We start from the raw sequence: 21743 nt of genomic DNA on the forward strand, positions 1-21743 counted from the left end.
GGATCAATCACTGCTCATAGTGTCTCAAATAGAGTCTAACTAATGGCTGACGATAAAAATTGGCCTGTATGGCCCTTTCACAGACATGTGAAAGAGTAGATATCTTCCTGTTAAAAGGGAGATTTTTTCTCCTCCACAGTCTCAGTGCTGCTTATTGTGGGAACTGTTGGGTTTCTCTGTAATAGTGTGAGGTCACGACCTCACTATGTAAAGAGCCTGGAGTTATGATTTGGCGCTACACAAATAAAACTGAATTAAATTGAATCGATATGAGCATATATGTTTGTTGCATGTTGTTTATTTTCTTAATTCATGTTGTTTTATTTTTTCATCTATTTCTATTTACAAAAAAGTTTATGGTTAAGTGTAAAATATGAAGCCTCAGTGACATTTATTTGTCATAAGGGTCTGTTACGCCATTTTTTTTAAATAAACATATCAGCTGATATATCGGAATTGGAAATTTGTTCTATTTTTTCTGTCCTTGTAAACTGAATATGTCTGGGTCATGGACTGTTGGTTGGACGAAGTTACGCTCTTGAACATAGTGTGATTAGCTGCCAGATAAATTGATATTATGAATATTTTTTTAGCTGCAGCCATGAATTCTTTTTTACATCCTACCATTGGTTTGACTAATAGTTTCGTCTTTAACTCTGTCATTGTGCTAGCTCCATGTTAGACTAAAAAATATTTAACCAATAAAAAAAACAACTGCTCAATCAATAAATCACTTTTGTATATATTGTTTGTTATTGCATTAAATATATTTCTATTTTATCTTAGATTCTGGTTGTATACTACTTTATTTCATTCATTTTCCCCTGTGCTGCTACACTCATGTGCTGTGTCAATTTTTTAAATTCCCCTACAGGGATCAATGAAGGTTCATCTTATCTTAACCATAATTTGATTAAACAAGTTCCTGTATTTACTCTAACTACTCATCATCCTGCTGTCAGATGATATATAATCTCTAGAATGTTTTTCCTTAGGACAAACAGAACATTGTTTTCGGAATGCACCTCTTGAGAGGCGAAGTGAACTTACTGGGATGGATTTTACTCCCACACAGCTTTTCCCTTTGTCTTAAATCTGCTGCGGCGCAACAACAAAAGATCTGCGACAGAGAAAAATGCCCTCAAGACCAAACACTGATGACATCAATGTGACATGGGAGGACACGAGTTGCGCATGCCGGAGTCGACATGCGTATGTGAAAGTTTGGCACCACCAGTCGAACACGTTCTCATTGGCGAGGCCCCGACGACAAAGCCATCAGGTTTAGTTTCTTGGACACAGGTGAGTGGGAGGAGGAATGCTGTCGTTTTAAGCACAATAAAACCTTTCTATTTTTGGCACGCACTACAAAATGTTTTGTTCGATCTATCCATCGTTAACTATGAAATGTGGGCACCGCGAGTAATGCTGAAGGAGCTTAATAATAATAATAAACACTCAGCCGAGAGTATGGCTCCCACTCCGCTGCTTTGAGAAGCCAACTGCAAACCTCTCAGCAGATCAACCATCCCTGAAGAAAACAGGTCGAGACACTGAAAGAAACGACTCGTCATGACTGTTTAAACGTGTGGTCGTTTAGAGGCACGAGCTCCCACAAAGAGGCACTTTTCCTATCTATCTGGCCACAGGAGATCGAGAGCTTTGTTGTCAAGATGCCCTTCAAAACAAGAGTCGAGCAGCTGCTCGGAGACCGAGCGAGTCCGTCCGCCCGACTTCTGAGCAATTTAAAATGAGGCAGGCCGATGAACTTGTAGAAACCGGCCTGTGGAGCACTATTATAACTCTGAAGGGAGAAGATTCACTAACCCTCTCTCACACATCTGTAGGTTGAGATAGTGATCCTGAGATTTTCTATGGAAGTTGTCGAGGCAGACAAACTATTTTTCAAATACGTAAAAATGAAGAAGAAGCTCTGAAGGAAAATAACCCCAGGTCAGCAAACATGGATAGAAATACGTCCTGTTATTTACCTCCTGTCCGACTGACGTCAAACCCAACAAGATATGAAAAGAGAAAAGTCAAAAAAAAAGAAAAGGAAAGTCAAAGTAAACCATCAACGAGTCACATCTGTGGTTCTACTGGAGACATGCTTTTACCATGTGTCAAGGGCGATCACTCCACACATTAATGGCCACGTAAGCCTTCAATTGAAGAAAGAAAAAGAACAGGTGTGATGCTATGAGCTTCACGACAACACAAGCTATCCGCCATAAATCTTCACAACAGTCCAGCCCCCCCCCCCCTCGCTCAGACGATTTCGTGGCTGGGGTAAGGTGTCAGCTTGGCGGCTGACGACAGAGAACAGGCCACACACACAAAGTCGCCTCGCACTCCTCGCTATCTGCCTTGAAAAGTCCTCAGAGGCGCCAGCAGGGCACCCCACTCACCGGACTGATTAGAGGAAGTTAAAAGCATTTTTGAGACCTCCTCTATGCCACCTCAGCTTAAACCAAGCATGAGCAATGTGGGAAACAATGCTTAATTTTAGCCAGGCAGTGTGAACTCCTAAAAACAGCCATCAAGAATGACATTTTCACTTCAAACAATTATGGATTTGAGTAAAGCACACGGCAGGGGAATGGCACACAATCTCCCCGTCGCTCGCTCTTACCGTCAAAGGTTAAAGATACCAAAAGGCGTTATGGAAGATCTCTGACGCGAAGAGGGGGAAAAACGTCTGGATTCTGGATTTAGGCCAGTCGATTTTGAAAAGACGTCCACGTACAAGATAGTCCAAGTCACTGATCACAGAGGGAAACTGAGCGTCCCACTCAGAGCAGCACATGTGCCACTCGACTATCGGCTGCTCAAGTGACAACTGCTGCTGGAACGCCTTACTCTGGACGCCCCAAATTACCCTTCTCACTGGACACCCCCTCCCTAATGCTCCTGCTTCTTGTCACCCCCCCACCATCCTAACACTCACTCAGTACACTCCCCACCAGCAAACCCCTCCCAGGTCACTCTTTGCCCTAATATGCCTTCAGCAACTGCCACCAATTCATCGGCGTCCCTGTTTTGCCCTGTTGCTTGTTGATCGTCTCTTTGACACGTAAGTCCCAGTGCTGTTGTTGTTTTTCAGCCCATTTATTACAAATCACGTGTCAACGTCTTGGCTGATCATTTTACAAGCCATGCATTTACATCTCTTCTTGTATTTACAGCACTGCAATTATTTTACTCATGATGGACAATAACGTCTTTCTTCACCTGAAATTGTTTGCTTCTATTAATTCATGTGAGAAGAAAATGTATTTGCAGACTCTTGAAAAATCCCTTGACCTCTGAAGTTAAATGATTATGGAGATAACCAAGTGAAGACATTAATTTCATTGATCGAATACTCATTTGAATTACTTATTTAGGCAAAAGGCATTTAGGTTCCAGCTTCTCAAGTGAATATATATTTTTTTTTTCCTATCATTGTTAATGAAATATGTTTGGTCTTTGCAATGTTGTTCAGACAGATGAAGGACATTTGAAGACTTCACACTGGACTTTGTGGGCCAAGGAGCCTGCGAGGTGACATGGGCATAATTTTGTTATAAACTGCTTCATAGCGCTAGCTAGCGCCTGGCTGCAGCTCAACTTAAGAAAACAGTAAGGGGTACTTACAGCCTACCTGTGTTTTATATACATATTAGATACAAAGTACACATCACTGCAGCCAAGCGCTAGCGAATTTTTAACCGCTATGCTGATGGTAAGGGGGGCATGCACCTTGTTAAGTCTCAAGTGCGAATTGGTAGTCCACGGGAGTTATAAAGCACACACTTGGTTTATAAAAAATATTATGCCCATGTCACCTCCCGAGCTCCGCAGAGGTTATAGTGAACTTGTAAAAACAAAATCACATTTTGTAACCAAAATAACTGACAAATTAAATAATGTACATAGATTAATAATAATCATTTGGTGCAGCCATACACTGGTGGATTACTAACTCAATCAAGTTTGGACTAGTAGACGTATTATTGTACCGAAATGAATGGAAACTAAGAGGAATGGAGGGAAAAATACCACACAGAACCTGAAACTATACTGGATGAAGTTGACAATATTCAACAAGAATGTGATGTGTGTCTGACCTTGTGTGTGTGTGTGAGTGTGTGTGTGTGTGTGTGTGTGTGTGTGTGTGTGTGTGTGTGTGTGTGTGTGTGTGTGTGTGTGTGTGTGTGTCACTAGCTGAGGATGTCTGAACCTTGTTGGACACCAAACTGTCCCTTGCGCACATGCGAGTGTACATCCTACATTTGGATCATGTGCTGCTGGCAGTGGGACGACAGCTGCCTGCATACCTTTTGTTCCAGTGGACCCTTGAAGGCCCCCTTCCCACCCCCGACATCTATACACACACACACACACACACATACATTTGCATGCTCAGCTGTCAGAGAGTTAAACACACTGGTAATGTCTCGTGCCACTCAGTCAAAATCCCCCAACACTTGACTTTAAAACCACTCCTCTGCTGTCAACCAACCTTAGCCGGCTGCAGCGCCACATCTACCGTCCCCGTCGGCTCCGAAGAGGAACGCCGCTGATGAATTCTAAACGCTCACAGAGCTGAACTCGGTGAGACGCAGAAAGATGACCGCAGAGACGACTGTAAAAGGAGAGGTTCGCTGTCCATGACCGCTTGAGACAGTCGCCCTGCTTCCCAAGGAATGATTCCCAGCCCTTGCCCTTTCCTGACCTTGAAATCTCCGAGGGGGCTGGGGGGCGGATGGGGTGTGTGTGTGGGAAATGGGAGGCCAGGAGTCCGCTAAACAGTTGTGTCATTGAGTTTCCACACAACGCAGCGACTGTACAGTGCTGCTGTATGTATGGGTGCAGGCGTGTCTGTGCCCAGAGCCCTGCGGGTTAAACAAGGGGCGAAAATTCCGAGGAACAATTTCGTCCTGAAGCAGTAACTTATATGGATAAATCTGTGAGGGTAGGGTGGAAAAATATTAACTGCCTCCAACTATCTGGAGCAGGAAATCTGCCCATGGATGGGACAAATAAACAACACCACTAAAGACAACAATCCTAATGTCAGAGCACCGATGACACAATTACTTCCACAACAAACACAAGCTCTCACAAGCCCCCGGACCCCCCCCCACTCCATCCACATTTGTCGTCCGTGTGTGCGGCTGCATGTGGGCCCTCCGTGTTGAACACACGGTGTTGGCCCGCAGCCTGAAATGGGGATCCGCTCTTCCTGAGACAAACACGAGCGTTGGCCAAGACTGTGTGGTACATGCGGTGGGGATCCGGCACCGAGGAGAGAGGTGGGGGAGGCACAAACACTGAGCGAGAGGAAATCTATTCTCTATTCTTCAACAGAGCAGTGAGAGGAAGCAGCTACTTTGCCCAGAGGCAAGTGTATTTATGTTGAAAGGAAACACACAAGCGTACAAAGCCCAAGTCTCGCAATGATAAACCTCCATCCACATAGAGGCCAAAAGTTGGGAACAGTTGTAGAAAAGGCAAAAAGATTTGTGTTTCTGGTGCCACATAAGTGTCGTGCCATCACAAAGAAAAACTCGAGCTTTTGTTACAGACAAGCTTATTTGGTACTTTGTACGAGAAGAGTTTGTGAATAAACACAATATGCTTTTCAAGGGTTTGACAGTGAATCCCCTGCTTGTGCAAATCTGCCTCCCTCCCAAGGATGGGGCAGATTTAAAAAGATTCTGCTGCTGTGTGACCTACATCATTGAGGAATTCTCCACATTTTTGTCACACTCTTGACAAATGTCGCGTCACAAGAGCTCACAGCACGAGAAGTCAGAGCAGATGCCTGTCCAGGCTTTTTTCTTAATCAACACGTTAACAGCGTGACTGTGCCACACCACAATGTCTGGAAAGATGATACAGTTAACATTTTGCTTGTGCTTCGTGTTCCAGTTGGTCGAACTGGTTTACAGTCCGTTTTCACCCACTGCCTTCTACTTAAGTCTGCGGCCTCAAAGGCAACGTTGTGATCCGATATCAACACAGGACTGCTAGCGGGGTTTTAATGAGTCAACTGGCCTGGAATTTAAAAAAACAAACACCTACACACTTGATGAATACAACTATTAATCGCTGTGGCTCTGCAAAATTGTATGAATGCTTAAGGTTGTGGTTTATTAAAATGCTGCTACAAGGTCTGATACTCATCAGTTCTCCTTGTCTGGTCCTGGTCATCTGTGGAGGCAACTACTTCTCATCACCTTCACCACGGAGGTCATGTTTTCACCCCTGTCCGACTGTTTGTCTGTCAGTCAGATGGATTATGCAAAAACTATAGAACAGATTTCCACAAAACTTGGGGGAAGGACGGGACATGGGCCAAGTAAGAACGTATATAATGTTGGCGTGGCTACAGACAAAGCGGCGGATCAAAAACACTGTTTTCCTCAGCCCAGTTATCCCAGATCCCAGATGACTGCTTTATGTGAACTTGTCTGGATTCGGACAATCTCCCGCTGCGTTCGTCTAATGTGAACGGCTTAAAGGGGCAGTAAATGATTCTATAGCAATCCACGTTTTGTGAAAACCAGCAAATCTTTCCATGCCGTCCCCTAACTGTCGGTTCTGTGTGCGCTCCCCCAAAAAATCTGGGTTTTCGGCTCAGCCCTGGCTCTTTAAATCGAAAACCAAAAAAATGTTGCAGACCACAGCACACAACACCATGTGTGCAGTTTGCAAACGTCACTCCCCGACACCTTAAGAGACGTGCTAGCGGATACCGCTACATCTCAGGGGTTTCGGCCTCGTGGTGAGCGCATCGGTCTCTCATAGCCTAATGCTGCGGGTTCGAGGTCCAGCCAGCTTTCTCCAAAATCGCTTACCGCCACTTTAAGTGTGAGCAACAAGTCGTGACTGATAAAACCCAAAAAGGAAGCGAATGTGTTTTATAAATCAAAATGTTTGCTTGTTCGAACTAAAATGCAACCCCCAAAGTTTCAAACTAAAGTCAAGCAGATGTTGTGGTGGGTGGAGAACTCCAGAGCAGTGTAGACGGCAGGTGTAAATGCCAAAAAGTCACGAGTTTAAAACCAAAACTTGTCTTACACGGAAAACAAGACAATTCTGCATGTTGACAATTAAACATGGTGGGAATCCACAGATGTGACCAGCCACTTCCACAGCGCAAATGGTTGGTGCGCGCACACAGTTCATTGGCATTCAGATCATTGGGTAATAAAAACTACATCTACCTTTAATGTTCAGGTTAGTTTAGACAAATCTACTTTTCTCACGCTTACCTTTCATTTTCTGTTCCTCACCACTTCCTGTCATTTCAAATCAAAAACACTCGGAAACACAGAGAAGCAAAATATTTAACTTCACTACAGTGAGACACCCAAATCATCCAAATTGATTCATCTGCCAACTACTTTCCAAATGAATGATTTAAGAACTTTGTCTATGAAATGACAAGTATTGGTTTTAGGAACTTTTAGGATTAAACAAGCCAATAACATTTGTTCAAAAAGGAAGATGTGACACAACATAACTGTAAAAAAAGAAAAAAAATACCATTAAGTTTTATCTAATGGCATTAACAAGTACTGTGCGACTCTGTCTCACGTCGCCCAGCCTGACTGGGGAGGTTTGCCGTCCCCCAGAGGTGTCACAGCTAAAGGTTAAAGGTCAAGAGCAGCAAGACGAGCTCTAACAGACGCAGCAACCTGTTCCCTTCAACTGTCAGCCTCGCTCAGCTGCCACCACAAAGGCTCCGGCCCCTCCACAAGCCAGGAACAGTTTCACAGACCGAGTATTAGCGTCCAGACGGGCATTGACACTTTTTTTGTCTGAATCTTTGTCTCGCATTGTTTCAAAATACTCATTTAAGCTTTTCTCCTATTCTTTTAATTTCTGATTAAAGGTTGTTTAAGGTGAATTCAATGAACGTCCATTGATTTCTCTACTTGATAATGAGGAAAACAAGTATCTTTAAACTGATTACATGCCTCTCTGTGAACACCTTACTACTTTAGTGTGTCAAGTTTCGTAATATGCTCTCTCGGTCTCAATGCCAGGCGACTGGAGCAGTAAACAGTACATCAGTGTTGTATTGTAATTAATGCTCTGCTTGTTGCTATATTATATTATAATTTATCAAGTAAATTAAAGCCATAAATCACTCAACACCTGTGGCTCCCACAGCAGCATGATCGACTAGAGAGACATTTCGCTCACGCGAACAAAAATAGTTTTTTTTAAATTACATATATATATATATATATATACATAATGTAGTTTTACACACAGCTGCTTGGCCTGAGACAACATTTCATATTTGAAAACTTCTGATTTTGATTGATTGATTCTATTCTATCAAATAAAGTTTAGTTTGGCAAAAAATCCCAGGGTGAAAGAGAAGCTGGGTCTAATTTTTTGAAAGATCATTTGTTTTAAGTTTAAGCTTTTTTCACCACCGTCAGTCACCTTTCAACGTAGAGGCTCTGTTGCTATGGTTTTCAGCAGTTTTATATACTGTGACTTTTAATTCAGAAATGTGGTTAAACTGCAACCAGTGGTTCCCAGCCTTGGGGTCAGGATCCCCCATCAAGCCCCTGGATTATGGGTCAGGAGACAATTTAAGGAATAAGATAAAAATCATTTTATTCTGACTTTTCTCAACACTGTAGTAGAATATTAACATATCTTCAACCCCTTTAAATGAAGGGAAACTGCTCATAACCAAGTTGAAGTCCAGTGGAGTTTAAACAGATAGAATAGATATTTTAAACAAGTATATTTTCCCTGACCATGATATAGATTTGAGACAATTTGTCAAATACTCAACAGACAGAAAATGACTCAGCAACTCAAACACACAAACATATTTTCTGTTTCTTCTGTGTGAAGATTTTCTGCTTTTCTGTTGTCACATATAAGAGTTCTTTTTATTATATTGTGATCTGGACTGTCGGTCAGATAAGACAAGATGTCCTGAGATGCCCCCTTGGTCTTTTTTTTCGTTCAACAATCGGAAGCAGTAGTCCATAAAAATCATTTGTAGAACAGGAGAAAAGATATGAAGCCGACCGTCTGAAGACAGAAGAAACAGCTGTAGACACAAGGAGTCCACCAAGTCTCCTGCTGGATCTCAATCCTGCGTTGATGCCACGAGTCAAACTTTCCTCACCAGATCTGCAAGTGCTGCTGCTAAACTGTCCAGCTGTTTGTACTCGTTTCCAGAAACAAGAAACCTCTTTAGCTGCACCAGCCAAAAAGTTTCCCTAGCACCAAATGTTGAAAAGCATCCACAGCTGAAAGCCGGGGCTGAGTTCTCCGTCTTGTTTCATTCATCAGGCATATTCAGATTTAAACTGAAATCAACATTTGGACCACTTCAGACTGTCATCAAATCTTTTAGTTATTTCTTTATATTCTATTTTGGATTCTATTTTTCTAAGTTCTGGCACACATTCTGATGAATAGAGAAAAGTTTCAGGTTTGGTAGAGTAACATACTCAAAGGCGCACAGACTAAGATACGGTCCTGACAATAGTACAGAAAGAAATTCCGGTTAATCGATTAATCGGTAGGTATTCGATTACTAAATTAATTGCCAACTATTTTTGATAATTGATGAAGTCCAAATTCTATGATTTCAGCTCCTTAAATGTGAATATTTTCCTGTTTCTTTGCTCCTCAGTAAACATAGTCAGTAAATATCTTTGGTGTGTGGACAAAACAAAACATCATCTTGGGGGTTGGGAAACACGATCGACATTTTTCACAACATTTTATGTGCCAAACAAATCGATTAATCGAGAAAATAATCAACAGATTAATCGATAATTGAAAATAATCATTAGTTGCAGCCCTAGGTGAAACCAAATAATTTGAGAAACTTATCACACATCAAACTAAGATAAGAGATAAATTGACGAAATTCAACAGTTCTGTGTTTTTCACAAATTTCTAGCTCCGTGTCCTGAAGGTATGATTTTTTTTTTTTAAGCCTGAGTTGCTACATGAGCAGGAAAGAGGCAAAGCGAGACCGGGCTGTAATGGTGCTCAGCGCAGGAACGAGGTGCTGCTCTGTGCACAAACGAATCCCCAAAGGCGACGAGGCGTTTGATGTGCAATGGGGCGGCGAGGGCCACACGGAGCCGCCCCCCCAAATCCTCCACAAGCTCCCTGACATTGACTAACACACACACACACACACACACACACACACACACACACACACACACACACACACACACACACACACACACACACACACACACACACACACACACACACACACACACACACACACACACACACACACACACACACACACGCACACGCACACGCACACACTTCTCCTCAGAAACAGCTGACGTTTTAACAGGCTTACAACAGCTGACAGGCTACAGGTGGGGCAGAGGGGACTCTTCATAAGCCTCCAACCCCCCCCCCCCCCTTTCCCTTTAGTGCCCAGCTCATAATTCTCCTCTCTCTCTCACACACACACACACACACACACACACACACACACACACACACACACACACACACACACACACACACACACACACACACACACACACACACACACACACACACCTGTTGTGACTCCAGAGGAATTGTTCTCTGTGAAAAGCCTTCCTTCATACTGTATCACCTACTCACTCACACACACACACACACTTCCCTTCAGTGCATTAAAACCAGGCTTTATGACCCTCCAGCATGTGTTTGAGTGGCTCACGAGTGTGTATGCTGTGTCCGACTATAACAACAGATGCTGTCGCAGCACAGAAGTACGGGCTAAAAGCACTAAGCTCCTTTGCTTTGCCTGAGCGGAGCCGGTGGCGGCATTACGTCGAGGAGAAAACCACGCCGTCATGATAATCCATAATCATTTTAACCCACAATACCCAGGTTTTCACTTCAATCACCGCTGTGTACAATCACTGTCACAGTTTAAACCATATGATGTGGATGTAATAATCTAGAGGTCACGCTTGAGTCAGGGAATAATTGACCTCTTAGTCAACTTGTTTCACAGTCACATGTTTTTAGCGTTTCCTCGACCGTCGAGAGTAAAACCTTTTTGCCAGTCAGATTCTGCAGCAACACAGCACGACGGCTCCTTTGATGGAGCCTAACAGGCTCCGTCACTGAAGTATTATTTAGGAATTTGTGCCCCCCCCCCATGAACATTCTCTCAATGCTTTTGTCAGACAAAGTTTTCCTGCAAAGTGAATTGTGGCTGAGCGTGGGCGGGATATTTTAGGCCACCGACTATCGGTTTGTAGAAAGGAGCAAAGCTGGGAAGAAGAGAGGGGATTTGAAAGCACAGCACTTCTTTGGATCGGAAGAGAAAAACCATGGGGTGAAATGGAAAAAAAACAACAACAACACATCTTTGGATTATGTTTTCTTGCCGGGTGTGCAAAACAGAGCACAAGACGGAAGAAGTTTCCATAAGTTCTAGTGCAGACTTGCTAACCACCAAATCTTCCCTTTCTTTCGTCGTTCACAGGATACCGCTGTGGCAAAGGATTCATTTACATTCCGTAAGATAAGATATACCTTTATTCGTCCCACAATGGGGAAATTTGGGCATTACAGCTGCAAAGTGGACAGAAGAATATATGAAGAAATTTACAAAAAAGGGTTAGTATGTACAAAATACAACAAAAAATAACATTAAATAGAAAACAAAGTATAGCATAGCATAAGCATAGTATAACTCAATATACAAAGGCATTGAACCGATGCGTTGTTGCATTTGTCCCAAGTTGGCCCAAGCACAGAGCTCAGGCACAACACCGTGAGGGTTAGAGGTTTTATTCTCTGTTTGCCAGAAAGAAAGAAAACAGATGAACAAGACTGGGTCAAAACTTCAGTGTCTGGACTGTGTCTGGTCAATGTGCAGAACTGAAGATGCAAAAAAACTGACTTCTTTAGTGAGGAGAACATTCTGCGTGGTTTTCAAAATAAGTAAAGAAGCCCAATGATGCTGATCAAAGCTGTGCAAAACACATTTCAGCATATATTTATCCTGTCCTCCCGTCTATCTGTTTTTTCCCTGCACTCCCTTTGCCTTCATTTCCTTTCTTGAGAAAACTGGAGGACTCTCTCTCTCCGAGCTCGGTGCTGCTCCAGCTGTAATGTGATAACCAGTTCAATAACATAAACATCGGCCAGAATCCTCCAGAGGAAGGATGCTCAGAGAGTGTGTGTGTTGATGAGCGTGTACATGAGTCAGTGGGTGGATGTTGGTGTGTGCGTTTTGGTTTTACATGAGAGTGTGTCGGTCGGTGTGTGTGTGTGTGTGTGTGTGTGTGTGTGTGTGTGTGTGTGTGTGTGTGTGTGTGTGAGTGTGTGTGTGTGTGTGTGTGTGTGTGTGTGGGCTGGAGAGCGGGAGAGGCCTGGGCGAGAGGTGAGGACGAGTCAGCCATTGAACACCATCAAATAAAACGTTATCTAATGCTTGCGCTGACACGGCCCGCCAGAAAACAAGAACACTCTCCATCGACTGAAAGCGCAGCTGCGCTTTTGGCCACGAAAAACACTCCTCGCTGATGCGCTGAACTGGCTTCGTACATCAGAGCAGAGATCTGAGATTTCAACAGCACTTTAAAGAGCCGTAAGTGTATCTGCACACTTTGCGAGCACAGATTCAACGACTTGTCAGACCTTTTTAATAGCTCCAAACGAATAAGAAAAACTATTTCCATGGCTTAAAAGACAAGAAGCATAGATACAGTTGGCTCAAAACGTAAAAAAAAAACCACATCCTGTGTGTGAAGGAGCCATTACAGTACAGCAATACAAGGCCGACAGCACCTGGTTAGGACAAAAAGGTGGACACGCAACATCACCTCAGCAATAAATCCGTTTGGCTGTTCGTGTTGCGGGTCAAAACATTTTTTTATAGACGTCATATCGACCATGTATTATATTTCTATCGGGGAAAAGTTATTCGTCAATTTTAAATTTTTGGGTTATTTTAAGCCAAATTTTTTAAGCAAATTTTCTAAAATGTTTTAGAATTCCTTCAAATCTATATCTCCGTGTGAGGCTGTTTTATGTTCAGGCTAAATTTAAATTTGGTCAACGCAAAAAAAATCATTTAGGTGAAAAGTATGTTCATATTCCGGAAAGTAAAGCACTCTCTCCCTAGAAACATTAGGCCAATAGCTATTCTACAACAGAGGAAGAATGAATAGGAATAAGTTCCCTTCCCATTCCCCCCCCCCCATCTCTACACTCTCTGTCTCCATGTTAGCTCCGAGCTAACTTAATGAGCCCTGCGCAGATGGTCCCATAACGCCGCCACAGCTGTGCAACCGTAAAACGGCGCCACGCCCCAGCGAGGAGGAGGGTGATATACATTCAAATATTCAAATGAAGCTGTAACCTCTCCACCGCGCTTCGCTCTGCTGGAGGGGGAAGAGAGGTGTGGGAGGAATTCGACGGGAGACAGGGCCAGAGGGAGCAAGGGGATGGATGAAGGCTTGATGATGACGATGAGCAAGAAGACGCCATGTCCTCAGATCAAAGGGAGGCAGGGTGAGGGAGAGAGAGAAGTGAGAAGGCGAGAGAGGGGAGGGGAGGAGTGTGAGAAGCTTGGGTGTAGTGTTTCAGCTCCTGACTCTTGCTGCTTGCTATTTCAGCTGTGCTGGAGAACTGGCCAGCAGCCCCTGCTCTCACGGCATTGTAACCCCGTCAGTATGGTGGCACGGCACTTGGGCCGCAGCTGAAAGTCTCACAATTCTTAACACCCCCCCTCGTCCCTCAAATTCACAGAGATCTCATTTTTCCTCCTCCGTGTCATTGACTGGATTCATGGCGTCTTCTGTCCTCAGGTCAGACCTGGACCACGTGGACCTGTGGCAGAGTTCGAAGCCTCGATGAGACTTAACGGAAGGCTCAAAAAGCACCGCGGAGGCCGAGTTAATCTCACGTCATTCATCTGATGATCGTCATACACTTTGGCACAGAAGAAAAAGAGCAAACACACCAGGAACGGAGGCCAAAAAAAGTTTGTCTGGTATTCGTGGAGACACGCCCCGATTCAGACAAATCGTGGATAGAAAAAAGGTGTTGAGTCACTTATTAAAATGTATTGGACTTGAGGCTACAGACAATGACATGACGTGTTTGATTTCTCGTATGTGCCAATCCAATTTCTCAGCATCACTGGGGTCAAAAAAAAATAAAAAATAAAATTAATTTGAATTAATTAAAGTTGAATTAATTAGTTGAATTTTAGTCCCACCAACAAAACAATATCTGGCAAGGTACGTGCTACTGTTCGAGTTCAGACTCTGGAGAAGAGCTTTGATTATGAAACATTTCCAGGTTTTTTCAATTCTGGAGGATGCATCTGAGGTAGCAACACTTCTTCTCTCCTGCATCTCTTTTCTCTCGCAGCTTCCTCCTGCCTTGTAGGTGTTCAGCACTGCCTGACCCTCATCCCAGCATCTCCTTTTTTTCTGCTCACTTCTTCCTCCGTGATCTTTTACGAAGCATTAAATCGTTCTCTTAGCTCCTCCAGTGAACCCTCAGTGTGCACGGTGGAGACTGCGGCTTGACTCACTGGACAGAGGCGGCTTAATCCGGGCTGAATATAATGCTGCCGATTGCTGCCCGTTGTGATTCTGATTCTCAATAATCCCCGGGGTTCTCTTACTGGATCTCTGGCAATGGACGTCACCTTCGAGTGCAACTGTGTTATGAAATACTGTAGGTTTCACATACTGTGCAAGTGATGCAATGATAAAAAAGGCTTGTGTTTCTATCGAACATGAGCAGCGGGTTAAACATCTTTAACCGTAATGCTGTGTTCACAGCAAACACGAAGCGAATATTCGCGCGACATTACTCACACGGGCTTGGCAGCAGGATCATTTGTGCTTATTCGCGTTAATAATCACAACCCGCGAATATCCGCTGGTACTTCCTTCCACTTTCTCCAACAAACCTCTTCTGGACAAAGAATGCTGATACACAAACCGGTTGTGTTAACTGGGGCTAGTGTCCAACTTCCTCGGCCACGACCCGTCTTCGCCCTGTGTCGTTACAAATAGCAACTTGTGCCAAAAAGCTCGGGCTGCCCACACAAAGAGCGACAATGACTTTATCCTCCAGGATGTCGGCGTTAATTGGCTTCATCGCGTCACGCAAATATTTTGCTTGACTTCAAATATTTCAAGCGTTATTTGCGTCGCCCAGCACAAGTAGACGTGTATTTTGTGTCACCCGTGTCATGCGGCGCCTTTGAATTGACTTTGTATGTAAAAAAAATTCATTGAAGCATCAGTCGTCCGTTGCCCTCAAGCAAGACGCTAAACCCCCGACCTTCAAGGTTACTGTAGCTGAGCCCAGATGACCTTGACCTTTCGTATTGAAGAGGGAGAGTTAAAGGCTTCCTGAAGTAAATCAGGAGGTTGTGATGCAGATTTCAAACCAATGTGTATTTGCACATGCAGCATATGATTTCTTAGCGTACGAATCGGTGCAGCATATGTTACGATGAATGAATAGTATAATGGGAGCAGAAATGGTATTTCTATTAGAGAAATATTCGGGATGCTTCTCTGACCATTTCTGCTTTTACTTGCAGTGCTGCTCATTTAGTTATATCGCTTTTTTTTCTTCTCGCTCTCTTTTAAAAGCTCCAAGTCCACCGAGAACTTAATGGAATTTTAAATAAAAGGGCTATAAAGCTGAAGGTTACCAGAAGCTGAACTAAATGGATTCAAATTGAATGTAAGTGGATTTTGACACCACAGCCCATTCAAGGTCACACCGGGCCTGTTTTTTGTGCAGCGCTGCGACTCACCACTCAAAGCTCCTGTTATTCAAGGTTAATCCTACAAATTGTGTCGGGTTTAAGTTGCATTTAACCTACATAGAGGCCATAGGTTGTGTCTTGATCCAGGACCACTGGCCTCTGATCCCACCACACACTCGGTACAATGTCAATTTAGCTAGCTTTGCATCGGATGACCTCTTTGGTTGGTAAAGAGTTTATTAAAGAAGGAAAATACAACTTAATCTGGATAAAGTGCTGCAAGCTAAAGGGAGGAGAGAGAGAGAGATGACAAAACAGCAAACACAACCAACCGGAGATGAAATGTTATAATAGAGCCGGATCCCTATAGATTCCATAATCCCTGATCAAAATAAATGTTATGTGCATTCACTCTTTTCATTTGCTCATCCATTTCCACCTCATGGCAAAAAACGAGGTCAGCCCAGATTTCCACTTTGGCTCCAAAGCCGGTTATTTTCAGCAATTTCTTCCGAGGCGGATCGGATAAATTTAGTGCGCTGGGTAAGATATTTTTAGCAAAAATCAACGACCGAGTAGGGATTTACCACTCTGTCTTTTTTTTTCTCATTCTGTTTGACTTTTATGTAACTGTGTGATCACAGAATGATCACAGTGAACAGCTCTGGTGAGCCGTGTGGCCAAACGGAAATTATTCCATAATTACGTAAATATCTGAGGGGTGTCTTTTTTTCAGCTGGAGTGAGCAGGTAAGACTTCAGCATCAAGCTCAAGGGCACTTTGGCGCAACATTCGGCTGCACTCATCCTGTGACCTTTCGTATGACAAGACATTCTCTTTAAAGTCCAGGCCACTCTGCTGCCCTACTTCTCCAGGATCCACCGTCTGAGGACAGAGCAGAGGAATTCTCTGCTGCTCTCATTTTTTTCTGGAAGATGAATGGAAAAGTCTGTGGTCGACCACAGAAGGTTGGTCATAATTTAGGCCTGTGCTGACATTCAACGGTCAGAGCAAACTCCTACAAACGGGATCCGACTTTCGCTTCCAGCGTCCCGTGCCAAAATGTGTCAGGTTGTTTTCACAGCAACACAACTTCCTAATGTTTCTGAGAAGCACAAGACTATCAATGAAATTAAAAATGCCCCTGTCTGACAGTGCTCGAATGTTGATTAGTTATTAATAACATCGTATTGATATTTTGTTCTTCAATGGATTTTGGGATTTCATCCCAAAAAATATTAGCATGTATATTTTTACATTATAATTATAATATTAGTATTTGAATACTTATTTGGACGTCGATTACATGACGATCAACATGCATTTACTTTACTCAGCCCTAAATATCATATCTTATTTCAAGAATTATGTGTTGATTAATGCAGTTTGTATTTGAATGGAGACAGTACAAGTGTAGCCACCTCAAGCCCTTTAAAGTTTCAAAGCTCAACTATAACCTGGATATTTCTTTCTTTGTGATCAGTTTTGGAAAAAAACAACCACGGAAATTGGCATACACATTCCTCCCCCCAACAAACTCCATATAAATTAAAAGTCTTTTTTGTAAGTGAAACATGGCTCTTCTTTGAACGATGGGATGTCGAGCCGAAAGAAATGACTGCTGATGTGAAAGACAAGATGTTTGTATGTATAGATTGAATCCTCTATGTTTGGTAATAACTGAATGATGAATTTAACATGGCAGAAGATTTCCAAACGGGTACATGCGGACATGTTTGACATTTAATTGACCCCTTAGATGCAGATACAACAGCATCTCTGAATAATAAAAATGAGCAGAAAGACTAATTGCAATGTGTTGCAGCATCAAAACCCTAATGAGTTTCTCTAATGACGATATGAAATAATTATGAAGTAATGTTATCGAATGGTGGTTTCTGTCATCACAACAAAAAAGTTCCAGGGGCCGTCTGACGATTCCATTCCCAACCCTCACCAAGCGCTGGTTAAATAAACCAACACGGCAACGCTCTCGGAGGAAAGATGACTTCCTTAAACGCACCCCTCCTCACAGACAAGTGTGATTTGTTTGCAGGAAAGGCTTTTAAGACTCAATTATCCACTTCTGCAAATGCTCAGAGCAAAAAAAACAAAAAACAGATATGATATGATGAAAAATGAAATTTCAAGTGGTAATCTACAAGACCGCGTTTTAATTTGGTCTCAGTCTGTGTGGCTCAGCGCTCACTGCTGTGACTGCACTGCTCCAGATCACCTGTCAATCAAACAGTGTGGGCAGCAGCGACGCAATTTCGTTTGAGGATTTTAGTTTTCCCTTCGTCTCAACAACCGCAAACCACCCACGCACACACACACACACACACACACACACCAACAATCCAGAAACACAGAGCGCATCATATATTCCTTCAAAACAAAGTTTCCCGTTGAAAAAAATAAACAGAAGCTTCCTGACCTAATGTGTTTAGAACTGAGTAAGATTTCAAGAGAAAATTAACAAGTAAAAATCCTCAGAAAGTATTATGAGATGTTTATATGACAATTGTTAAATGACATCTGAAAATATTGGTAAATAATCATGTTCATAATCTCATTGAAATGCAGCAGGATCAAACAAGTTTTAAAAAACAAAAACATCTTCAATGGATTCAGATTTTTTTTAAATGCCAAACGTTCAGCGGCATTTCTCTGTTTCATATCACTCTTCATTCAACAAATTGGACAAGACTAGCTATTTGAAGAAGTCACGTTGAGCTCAGAACATTTTCTGCAGTTTTAGTAACTAAGCAATTGTTCACTTATTCGAAGGCGTGATCAGTTAAGTGCTTGGTGACGGAGATTAAAGAAACTGATTTATTTGCATGGGGGAAAAATAAGAACGCAATGCTTTGTACATTTCTCTGATGCCTAAACAACAAAATGGAGACATGGCAACTGATGATCCCTGCAAAGGTTCAACGTCGACTGAAGATCAGATTTTTTTTCACTGCATAACAGAGAAAGGGGGAAAAAAAGAATGAAATCAGGTAGTGATCCTGGTGAGTGTCCAGCAGCAGCTGAGGAGCTCACCCAGGCTGCAGCCGGTCCAAAAACAACACAGCTAAACCAACAACAGGCTGTTTGAAGTAGCCTCCGTCCTGCTCCGCCGTGATCAGCACTGCTCCCACTCCACGGCTCCAACATCACACACACTTCACTCCTCCTCCTCCTCCTCCTCAGAATGGTCCTGCATCACCTCCCTGCTCCCTGGTCTGAAGAGCATGCCCCTCCTCCTCCTCCTCAGAATGGGCCTGCATCACCTCCCTGGTCCCTGGTCTGAAGAGCATGCCCCTCCTCCTCCTCCTCAGAATGGGCCTGCATCACCTCCCTGGTCCCTGGTCTGAAGAGCATGCCCCTCCTCCTCCTCCCTCGATCTGCCCATTACCTTAATTGATGTGTAACCCGTAGATTAGCTGCTGATGAGCAGCTCAATTAAGAGCTTGCTGGAGGACAGGGATTAGTCCCGTGAACGCAAGGCGGTTTGTTGCCTTTCAGCCATGACCTCTCTGGATCCTGTTTCTTCATTCCAGCTCCGAGGGGTCGTAGCAGGGATGCCATGTTGGCAAATACCTCATGGTTTCGACTTCACACCAACCATGTTGGTCTGGGCATTTTGACATTTTTACCCCCGCCAAGGACGTTGTGTTGTGTGTTTGTTTGCTTGTCAGCAGCATTAAGCAAAAAGTACAGCTTTCCTCAAAATTTTTGTGGAAGGATGGGACATGGACCAGGAAAGAATCCAATAAATGTTGGGCAGATCCAGGAAATTTTTTTCACATTTTTAAGTTTGAGATAAAAAGTTTTTTAACATATTCACCAATTTTGCAGGGAATAATTCATGGACGAGCGGCGCGGGGGTGCAGTGGTTAGCACTGTCCTCTAACAGCAAGAAGGTTCTTTCTGTGTGCAGTTCTCTCCGTCTTTCATCTCACAGCTCAAACAGATGCAGATTAGGCTAATCAGAGACTCCAAATTGATGATAGGTGTGAATGTGAGATTGAATGGTTGTGTGACTCTGTACGTCCCTGTGATGAGCTAGCAACCTGTCCAGGGTGAACCCCGCCTCTCGCCGAAATTTCCGCTGGGACTGGCTCCAGAAATCCAAAGGGATTCAGTTTACGATGATAAGAAAGACAAAAGAGCAGCAAGTTCAGAGGCTGGAAGCTGCAAATCTTTGCTACCCTTATTTGATAAAGAGCCATTATCCAAACTACTAGTGAAATGAACTTCCTTAGAAATTGTAGTTTTGATAAAACATTCCTCTCACACTGCCGGCTTACTTGTTTTTTCCCAGTGCTTTCACCCACATCTTGTGGCCTTCATTAACAGGCGGTTTTCCCAAGAGTATTTTTTTGTGTCAAATGATTAATGAGGATAAAACTGCTGCAAAGTAATTTTCTGTTGCTCTCTTAGTAGAATTGACAGCAGAGCTCTTTAAACCTGTGATCTGTACAGTTAGTAGCCTTTGCTTCTACTTTGCTTTTAGCATGTGGAAGTGAAAATGAATCAAATCTAAAACTAACGGACATTGATCTTTGCCTCTCCAGTTCAGGGCAAAGAAAACAAACAGGGTTGTCTGGTTACTCCACCCTGTGTGGTACTTCTCTGGCTGCAGGCACAGGAGGGAGGCCATTTTGAAATCGCAGCAGGTTGGAGAGTGGATTGTGAGGTGAGGCTCGCTGCTGCCACTTCCCACATTAAGTGGCTGCTGGTCTCTTCTTTGCAAAAAAAACCCTTTAAGTTCCATTAACAGAGAGGGAGGTAGGACATTTCTTTCCCTCTTTCAATGTGCAGGGGCAAAGCGCTGCCCTGCCATGATTGAATCATCGCCATAATGGCAGAAGGCAGAGGCCTGCTGTGTAGCTGAGTTCTTCCTGTTCTCCTCGCTCAGTGTGGGAACAGCCGTGGACAAAATCTGCCGTGGAATCGCCGCACAAAGAGGCCGTGAAAGCAACATGACCGGAGCAGGTAGCAATTGCTCCTTTCTGCTGAAATGATGCGTCCGTTTCAAAAGGAGTGATGTGAAGCTTTCAGTTCGATGGCAGTGAAGGGGGGCAGGCTTGTCCAAATGGGCTCGCCCGGTTTTTCTCATCGCCATCACCGGACGAGAGCATGGGTCAGCTTAAGGCGAGCACACGGCAAACACATCGTAAAGGTTAAAACAACCATATCAACGAGTTGGCAGGAGACTTGCCCTCCACAATGAGGCGGCTACAGTGGCACAGCTACAGTGGCACAGCTACAGTGGCACAGCTCGGTTCTGTTCAGCACCAGCAGCTTTTTTCCCCTTTGGTGGCGGAATATAAAACAAATTGATGTCATTTTCTGCTCTCACTCATTAATGCAGCATGGGCCTCATCTGTGATTAAAGCCCGTCAATACTCAGCCTGGCCGACAAACACATTGATTAGTGAAAATTAGACCCGTTAGAATTACAAAGTAAGCCAAAGTCCTGGGTTTCCACTGTGGAAGTGCGGAAGGCTCCTGACTAATGGAGAGCTCTGGAAACTGTCAGGGAATTCATACGCCACTGCTCCTTACGCTCTTTAGCATTATGAAAGGTTTAGTTGGGACCTTACTCAGCGCTCCACAGACCATCACTACTTGAGTGTCAATTCATTATAACACCGCCAGCGTGCAGGGCTGGGACCTAATACCGTTTAATCAAATCTCAGACTCAGAAATTATAATTGTCATTGTCATGAGTCAAAAACCAAACATTTGAGTAACTGATTGTTTTAAACTTTTGCTTGAAGAACAACTTAACCACTCAGTAGAGCTCAAACCTCCGCCAACGCCCAACAGTCTCCTTATGAAACAACATTCAAATAAAACAATTTTTATTTGGATCCACACACTACTAAATATTTCCCATTTTGGGATCAATAAAGTACATCCATCTGTCTATATCAGTACACTAATACGCCGATTTTTTCCATCATGATCCATGATTTTTTCATCCTTCCGC

The 21743-nt window shown here is 43.4% G+C and overlaps 1 protein-coding gene across 12 annotated transcripts in view; it reads right to left on the reverse strand.

Annotated features, from left to right (window-relative positions):
• The window catches only part of mef2d (myocyte enhancer factor 2d), a 95037-nt gene that overhangs the window by 69787 nt on the left and 3507 nt on the right, over positions 1-21743 (reverse strand). Inside the window, exon 1 of one of the 12 annotated variants that reach the window (XM_047334754.1) lies at positions 2633-2866. The exons of the other annotated variants lie outside the window; for them this stretch is intronic. The gene's annotated coding sequence lies outside the window, so the exon portion shown is untranslated. Of the gene's footprint in view, positions 1-2632; positions 2867-21743 lie in introns of those variants that run through there. 12 annotated transcript variants of the gene reach the window in all.

The sequence above is a fragment of the Scophthalmus maximus genome, chromosome 10 (genome assembly GCF_022379125.1).
Source record: "Scophthalmus maximus strain ysfricsl-2021 chromosome 10, ASM2237912v1, whole genome shotgun sequence".
Taxonomy (NCBI): domain Eukaryota; kingdom Metazoa; phylum Chordata; class Actinopteri; order Pleuronectiformes; family Scophthalmidae; genus Scophthalmus; species Scophthalmus maximus.